Raw genomic sequence first — 8,614 nt, forward strand, 5'->3', positions numbered from 1 at the left:
GAGAGGGTGTGGAGAAAAGGGAACCCTCCTGCACTGTTGGTGGAAATGTCAATTGATACAGCCACTATGGAGAACAGTATGGAGGCTCCTTGAAAAACTAAAAATAGAACTACCATATGACCCAGCAATCCCACTACTGGGCATATACCCAGAGAACACCATAATTCAAAAAGACACATGCACTCCCATGTTCATTGCAGCACTATTTACAATAGCCAGGGCATGGAAGCAACCTAAATGTCCATCAACAGATGAATGGATAAAGAAGATGTGATACACAAGAGGGCAGACAGCAGAATCAAGCAGTATCAGCAGTATTTCTTCTGTGGAACTGAAAACCACAGCCACAGAAAGATAGAGAAAATGAAAAAGCAGAGGACTTTGTACCACATGAAGGGACAGGATAAAACCCCAGAAAAACAACTAAATGAAGAGGAGATAGGCACCCTTCCAGAAAAAGAATTCAGAATAATGATAGTGAAGATGATCCAGGACTTTGAAAAAAGACTGGATGCAAAGATAGAAAAGTTTACCAAAGACCTAGAAGAATTAAAGAGCAAACAAACAGAGATATGCAACACAATAACTGAAATGAAAAATACACTAGAAGGAACCAATAGCAGATTAACTGAGGCAGAAGGGCGAATAAGTGACCTGGAAGACAGAATGGTGAGAATCACTGATGCAGACAAGAATAAAGAAAAAAGAATGAAAAGAACTGAAGACAGCCTAAGAGACCTCTGGGACAATGTTAAACGCACCAACATTCACATTATAGGGGTCTCAGAAGGAGAAGAGAGAGAAAGGACCTGAGAAAATACTGGAAGAGATTATAGTTGAAAACTTCCCTAACATGGGAAAGGAAATAGCTACCCAAGTCCAGGAAGCGCAGAGAGTCCCAGGCAGGATAAATCCAAGGAGAAACACACCAAGACATATATTAGTCAAGCTGACAAAAATTAAAGACAGAGAAATGTTATTAAAAGCAACAAGGGAAAAACAACAAATAACATACAAGAGAACTCCCATCAGGTTAACAGCTGATTTCTCAGCAGAAACTCTGCAAGCCAGAAGGGAGTGGCATGATATATTTCAAGTGATGAAAGGGAAGAACCTACAACGAAGAATACTCTACTCAGCAAGGATCTCATTCAGATTCGATGGAGAAATCAAAAGCTTTACAGACAAGCAACAGCTAAGAGAATTCAGCACCACCAGACCAGCCCTACAACAAATGCTAAAGGAACTTCTCTAAGCAGGAAACATAAGAGAAGAAAAGGACCTACAAAAACAACAACAAAACAATGAAGAAAATGGTAATAGGAACATACATATCGACAATTACCTTGAATGTAAATGGACTAAATGCACCAACCAGAAGACACAGACTGGCTGAATGGATACAAAAACAAGACCCATATATACGCTGTCTACAAGAGACCCACTTCAGACCTAGGGACACATACAGATGGAAAGTGAGGGGATGGAAAAAAATATTCCATGCAAATGGAAATCAAAAGAAAGCTGGAGTAGCAATACTCATATCAGATAAAATAGACTTTAAAATAAAAAATGTTACAAGAGACAAGAAAGGACATTACATAAAGATCAAGGGATCAATCCAAGAAGAGGAGATAACAATTATAAATATATATGCACCCAATATAGGAGCACCTCAATCCCTAAGGCAAATGCTAACAACTATGAAAGAGGAAATGCAAGGCAGAAATAGAGACACAGGTGTAGAGAACAAACACATGGACACCAAGTGGGGAAAGCGGGGAGGGTTGGGGGGGAATGAATTGGGAGGTTGGGACACCAAATTGTATACTCTAAATATATGCTGTTTATTGTCTGTTAACTGTATCTCAATAAAAGTTCTTCAAAAAAAAAAAAAAAAAGAAGATGTGATACATATATACAATGGAATACCACTCAGCCGTAAAAAGGAATGAAACTGGGACATTTGTAGAGACATGGATGGACCTAGAAACTGTCATACAGAGCGAAGTGAGTCAGAAAGAGAAAAACAAATATTGTATATTAACACATATATGTGGACTATAGAAAATTGTACAAATCAACTGGTTCGCAAGGCAGAAATAGAGACACAGATGTAGAGAACAAACATATAGACACTAAGTGGGGTAAGCAGGGAGGGTTGCGGGGGGGAATGAATTGGGAGATTGGGATACCAAATTGTATACTCTAAATATATGCAGTTTATTGTAAAAAATTAAAAACAAACAAACAAACAAAAAAACCCACAAAAATCAAAGACACATGCACTCCAATGTTCATTGCAGCACTATTTACAATAGCCAGGTCATGGCAGCAACCTAAGTGTCCATCAACAGATGAATGGATAAAGAAGATGGGATACATATATACAATGGGATACTACTCAGCCGTAAAAAGGAACGAAACTGGGACATTTGTAGAGACATGGATGGACCTAGAGACTGTCATACAGAGTGAAGTGAGTCAGAAAGAGAAAAACAAATATCGTATATTAACGCATATATGCAGAATATAGAAAAATGGTACAAATCAACCGGTTTACAAGACAGAAATAGAGACTTATATGTAGAGAACAAACATATGGACACCAAGGGGGGAAGGGGGGGGTTGGGGTGGGATGAATTGGGAGATTGGGATTGCTATATATACATTACTAATAAGAAAAATAAAATATCAAATTGTACACTTTAAATATATAGTTTATTGTATGTCAATTGTATCTCAATAAAAGTTCTTAAAAAAAAAAAAGAAATAATAAGCTCCCTCACAGATATATAGAACAAACTAATGGTTACCAGTGGGGAGAGTGATGGAGGGAGGGGCAAGATAGAGGTAGGGGGTTAAGAGGTACAAACTACTATGTACAAAATAAATAAGCTACAAGGATTGGGGTTTCCCTGGTGGTACAGTTATTAAGAATCCACCTGCCAATGCAGGGGACATGGGTTCATTCCCTGGTCTGGGAAGATCCCACATGCTGTGGAGCAACTAAGACCATGTGCCACAACTACTGAGCCTGCTCTAGAACCCGTGAGCCACAACTATTGAGGCCACGTACCACAACTACTGAAGCCCGTGCTGGTAGAGCCTGTGCTCAGCAACAAAAGAATCCACTGCAATGAGAAGCCCACGCACCGCAACGAAGACCCAATGCAGCCAATAAACAAAGAAAGAAAGAAATTTAAAAAGAAACAAATAAGCTACAAGGGCATATTGCACAGCACAAGGAATATAGTAAGTATTTTATAATAACTATAAATGAAGTATATTCCTTAAAAATTGTAAATCACTACATAGGACACCTGAAACTTACATTATATTGTAAATCAACAATACCTCAATTAAAAAAAAAAAAAGAAAGAAAGAGAAGATCTTATTTGACTTTCAGTAAACCTAGGTACAATAAAAGTATTAATGTTGATGACTCTAAAGACATGTCTATATTAATTAAACCAACAAGCTTAAACTAACTTTAATACCAGATATTAATTTAATACTGAATATTTCACAGATCACATGAACCTGAAATTAATTTGGGTTAGTTTCTTTTATATTTCTGAGAATTTAAGTAAGTGCTTAATTTCCTTTCAGCCAATTAAATAGAGTTCACTTACAAATTAATTTTGATAACACCATCCAAAGGTAAAGACATACATTTGAAATGTACACATATAGACAGACACAGCTAGAGAGCTCATAGCTTCATTTTAAAGCTTAGTCAGGACTCAGGTATTACAATATAAAACTCACTAGTTTATAAATAACAGTTGGAATAAGTTAAGTTTAAAAGAGTCTCTTTTCTCTTTTTTTCCCTCAGTCTGAGGAACTGGAGATGGTCTAGACAAGAGTAAGATAAAATTTCCTGAGAGCCCAGGTAGAACATTTACATCTCAAAGGCACAGGCAGAGAAAAGCAAGTTCTTCCTAGAAGCACATGTTCCCTTAGGATCAGAATCCTGAAAAGATGTTTTATCAAGTTAGCAACCCAGTTTGGGGAACCATCACTAAAAGTAGTCTAATTTTACAGTATCCTAAAAGGCTATTTTTAGGAACTGAACTTTTGTTTGCCATTTCTGCCAATTAAAATACTGCATCTTCTTTAACAGAAATATATTCTCTCTCTCTCTTTCACACACACACACACACACACACACACACACACACAACGAAAGTCAAGCCAATTCCAAAAGGTTTAAAGCCAAACCAATTCCAAAGGCAACCTTAGGCTCATACTTTTATCAAACCCAATTCCTCCCCTAATACCCAGCAATGGGCCTAGGAGGGCATCAATACACAAACATGAAAGTTTTTGGCCCACACCATTGTGCTGGTTATTTACCAATAGATGTCGTCCAATCCAAAAACCACTCCTTCACTGCAAGCCTGGACTATTGCCTAGGGTTGCTGATGCGTGGTCAAAAAGGGAATTCCCCGGTTGGATCTCCTGGCCAAAAGAGCCTCAGCTGCTGGATCTGCTAAGAGAAAGCGCCACACTGGCAGAGGCCTGCAGACCACAGGCACTAATTTCAGAGGAAACTGAGAGGTCCCTTCATGGTTGCCAAACATATAACCTAGCAAAAGGGCTCATGAGCCCACCGTGGAGAAAGCCAAACTCTGAAAGCAGGTGTTTGCAGCAAAGTAAGAGTTTATTGCAGGGCACTGAGCAAGGAAGTGGGAGACAAGCCTCAGGTTCACCCCACTTGGTCTTTGAGTTAGGGGTTGTTTTATTTTTTTTTTAATTAATTAATTAATTAATTTATTATTTTTTGGGGGGGTTACACCAAGTTCAATCATCTGTTTTTATACACATATCTCCGTATTCCCTCCCTCCCTCGATGCCCCCCCCCACCCTCCCCGTCCCAGTCCTCTAAGGCATCTTCCATCCTCGAGTTGGACTCCCTTTGTTATACAACAACTGAGTTAGGGGTTGTTAAAGGGGAAGGAAAAGAAGCTAGGATTAATCATCATCTTATGATATTTCTTAATCACAGTTTTAGGAGTCAGGATGCCTAAGGTTTATGCGTCTCTGGCCTGGTGGTCTATGACCCAGGGGTATGTTAGCTCATCTTGTCCTGGAGAAACAATCTGAGTCCGTATGTTAATGACGTTATCAACAACAGCAATTTTAGTCATCTGAATCTGAGTGAAAAGTGAATCTGAACCTGGGTGATAAGTTTGCACAGGATAGAGGCCAGAGGGGATAAGATGGGGAATAGTCTGAGATAGAGAGATTAATCATAAACTCAGAAGGGGGACTTAGTTTGGGGGGGGGGACTCACTTTCATTAGCCACTGTTCTAGTGTACAAGACCAGATCAATTTGTTTGTTGATGATAACAATAAAAACAACAACAACAACAACAACAGTAATTTATTGAGAACCTGGTGTACTAGCTCCTGTGTTATACACTCTGTCTGCATTTTCTGATCTCAGTATGGGAGGAATTATTCTCCCCATTTTAGAGAAGAGAAAACTGAGGCTCAGTTTTGCACAGGCCTTCTAGCTTAGACTAGATTCTTCCAACTTGAAGCCTGAGCATGCTGAAGCTGTGGCTACCTGCAGGGATGCTGTAAATGGAATTCCTTTTCTGAGTGGGAGGTTGCATTAGATAATTTCAGAGAGTCCTTCCAACTCTCAAATTTAGACTAGCTTCACTTAGCACTTTCAAGCACCAACTAAATGCCAGGTACTATGCAACATTCTCTCCAGGATGTGCGTGGTCACTATTCTAACTCTCAAGATGCTTCTGGGCCATTTCACCTGTTCCTATCCTTCCTATCCCTCTTGGCACCTGCAGAAACCATCCCTCTCACCTTCCATGCAGATGAAAACACTCAGTTCATCTGGATATTTGGTAAAAAGGCTCTTTGCACACACATCCATCTCTGCTGTTTGAGTTCATGTGTGGTGGGGTGGCTGGGTCATCCAGGTGCAGTCCTTGGCACCAAGCTGTCTGCCACCCACCCCACGCCAATCCCAGACAGAGCCTGACAATTCACTCTCCAAAGTCTGACCAGCCAGGTAATGATGTGGAGAAAACAAAATCCAGAAGTAAGGGACGGACAGCCTCATGCCCCAGAAAGGCCAGCGGAACTGCAAAATCTGCTTAATGATCTTGAACTGGAGACATCACTCTACTACTCCTGTCTGGCCTCCTAGGAGTCTGGGAAGCAGAGAGCAGAGGGCCCTAGAGACCAAGGGCAGGTCCATGGTTGCTTAGAGGATCCTGCCAAATATGAAATCAGGCCCAAGTCCCAGTGACTCCCCTCTAGGCTGCTATAATCAGACCTTTTCTCTTTGTATTTTTTTTTTTTAAACATTTAAGGTTTTCAATTCTAACAGAAAAACAAAATGTACATCATGGGTTTTTACACTAAGGAATCTGGACAGCCGTGATGTGTGTAAAAGAATCATGGTGAGGGTACCTAGTTCTTATGAAACTCTGTGTTTCATTATCTTGTTTGCTTTTTCCTTGAGTATTTCCAGGATGTAAATAACCTATCCATAGTCCAAGATGTGCAGTTGATTTATTGCTTGTAAACTTCCAGGTGTTAGCAGGAGTCAGTACAGTGCAAACATCTCTCACCAAGGAGTCAATCCCCACACACAGTGAAGAACACACCCCATGACCTTTGCCTTGAAAAACCAGCAGTAAGCGAATCATTAGCAACGGTTTAGGTTTGGATCCCCAAGGAGGGACCCTAGGAAGATCAGAGAAAGCTTCCTGGAAGAGGTGACGTTTGAAGCAAAAGAACAGATTTCAGGCAAGAGCTTGAGAACTCTTCACTCCTTCAGATTCTTTCTGCCAGTCTATTCAGTCTTTCCATATTTAGGGGTCTCAAACTGTTTTCCAGAGCTTGTGAGAGACAAGGATAATTTCCTTCCAATTTACAAGGAGGTAAATCAGAGAATGGCTAAGGGACTACCCAAGATTTTCTTTCAAATTTAAGAATGACAACAGGGTACCCAGCTAGGACTAGACATTTGAATACACAGCACAAAGGCAATATAGGACAGACTATGCCCTTGGGAAACTTGTTATTACTGGGAGATAAGATATGTAAATGAAAATCAAAAATAATCATAAAGGTGTTATGCAAGTTCCCAGCTACTTATCCAGGACTTGCTATCTGCAAGGCATTCTGTGAGGCACTGGGTAAAGGTGGGGAGTTAGAAATATAGATAAATACAGTCCCAGCCCTTAAGAACTCACCGTTTAATTGGCTGCAGGAGAGGCAGGGTGGCAGGAACAGGAAGCTAACACTTGGTGAAATATAACAGCTGACACTATGAAGACTGTAGGGAGAAAGGAGTGGAGGGGGCTTGCTGGAATTTGAGGGCTGGATAGAATTTTTCTGAGAAAGCTTCCTGGAGGAGGTGAACAATGTAATGATTCTGGAAAACAGAGGAGATAGAGAAAGAGAAGAAAGAGCACATAAGCAAAACCTTTTCATATACTTGCCTTTCCAGATTCAGTTCGGTAATCACCTCTTCCATGAAGTCTTCCCAGGCAGAATTAGACAGTACCCCACACACTGCCCCCCACCACCCCCCAGGCTCTCAAAGCACGGCTATTACAGAATGTACCTTATTGCTTGCTTCCTTATCCCTTGTCTCCACTCAAGGGCCCCACACGGAGAGACGGAGAGAGGGAGGGAGGGAGAGAAGGAAGGAAGGAAGGAAGGAAGGAAGGAAGGAAGGAAGAAAGGAAGGAAGGAAGGCAGGCCTGTGACTATAAGGTGGCTGGGTACTGCATTCATGGTGGGATGTCTCACTTTTTGTTTACTTATTTTTACTTTTTACTATTTATTGAAGTATAGCTCACATACAGTGAAAGGCACAAATCATAAGCATACAGCTCAATGAATGGCTGTATACAGTCCATGTTTGCAGCTGTGTAACCACCACCCAGATCAAGTTACAGAATGCTTCTAGGACTCCAAACACTGTGGGATTCCTCACTGACCAGAGTCACTGCCACTGTGGCTGGAGAAACTGAACCAGCAGGGTGATGTAACTGGGAAGCACCATCTAAGAAAATTATGAAAGAATTTCAGGTATTTGGGCTGGAGAAACCAAGTTGGGGGTGGGGGTGGGGGGGTCATTATGTTTGTGAAGGGCTAACACACACCAAGCAATCAGACTTGTCCTGTGGGTGGCAGTGGAGAGCCACAGGGAGAAGCATCTCAGTTCCTCATAAAACTTTTCCTGTAACCAGAGCTGAACCACACTGCAGGCAGACCCCCAGGAAATGATAAGCAAGGTCCCCATCAGTAAGAGGTATCAGTCAAGAACAGTACTGACAAGCATTTACCAGCAATGATGGGGTAGGAATACAGGATTCAACTGGAGATGACTCCTTCCAACTCTGAGCCTCTATGGTTCTGGAATTCTTTGAGAATGGCAGATTCAAATTAAACGTTTGCAGTTATTGTTTTTGCTTTTTTCCTCCTGAGATAACTGTTTACTTAATTGCAAGTACTGTGCAGGTCCATCATTATTACCACTGAATAAGAAACTGTCACCACCTATAGACCAACTGAGCCAGAGGGACTCTGGGGCTTGCCTCCCTGATGCTCACAGCCTAGGGGGGA

The sequence above is a fragment of the Hippopotamus amphibius genome, chromosome 3 (assembly GCF_030028045.1).
Source record: "Hippopotamus amphibius kiboko isolate mHipAmp2 chromosome 3, mHipAmp2.hap2, whole genome shotgun sequence".
Classification (NCBI taxonomy): Eukaryota; Metazoa; Chordata; class Mammalia; order Artiodactyla; family Hippopotamidae; genus Hippopotamus; species Hippopotamus amphibius.